General features: G+C 63.6%; 1 protein-coding gene across 2 annotated transcripts in view; it reads right to left on the bottom strand.

The window, feature by feature from the left end:
- The window catches only part of DPY19L4 (dpy-19 like 4 (C. elegans)), an 86,600-nt gene that overhangs the window by 55,055 nt on the left and 31,073 nt on the right, over positions 1 to 472 (bottom strand). The window lies entirely within an intron of this gene.

The following is a 472-nucleotide window of genomic DNA, read 5'->3' as shown; positions in this document are numbered from 1 at the left end:
TCTCCACACTCTACCCATGGTGCGCAGCCCTGGCAGGCAGTGGCAGCAGCAGCATGCAGAGGCATTCAGGGTGCTTATGCCTAGCACAGGTGCCTGGCAGGGCGTGGCTCCAACCAGTGCTTCGCATCACAGCGAGGGGTGCAGCCTCCGCCAGGCAGCCTGTATCAGAGAAGGCAGCTGGCTTCAGCACCTGGGGCTTCCCTCCTGTGCCCAGCAGGAAGTACCAGAGATACAGACTGCCTGTCGGAGGCTGAGCCCCTCGCCGTGATGTGCAGCACTAGCCAGAGGTGTGCCCTGCTGGGCACCAGCATGAGCGCCACGCTTGCTGCTGCATCATGGGGGAAGTGCGGGGGGCCACCCACACACCCCACAAGCCCACACCCAGACACAACCCTTCACATATACACAACCTACAACATATCCTATGCCCCACACACAGCCACACCCCCCCAGCCCCCCCCCCCCCCCGTAC

This window comes from Gavialis gangeticus, unplaced genomic scaffold (genome assembly GCF_001723915.1).
Source record: "Gavialis gangeticus isolate Ggan-Ray unplaced genomic scaffold, GavGan_comp1, whole genome shotgun sequence".
In the NCBI taxonomy this organism is placed as follows: Eukaryota; Metazoa; Chordata; order Crocodylia; family Gavialidae; genus Gavialis; species Gavialis gangeticus.
This window is presented reverse-complemented; position numbering and strand designations above follow the sequence as displayed.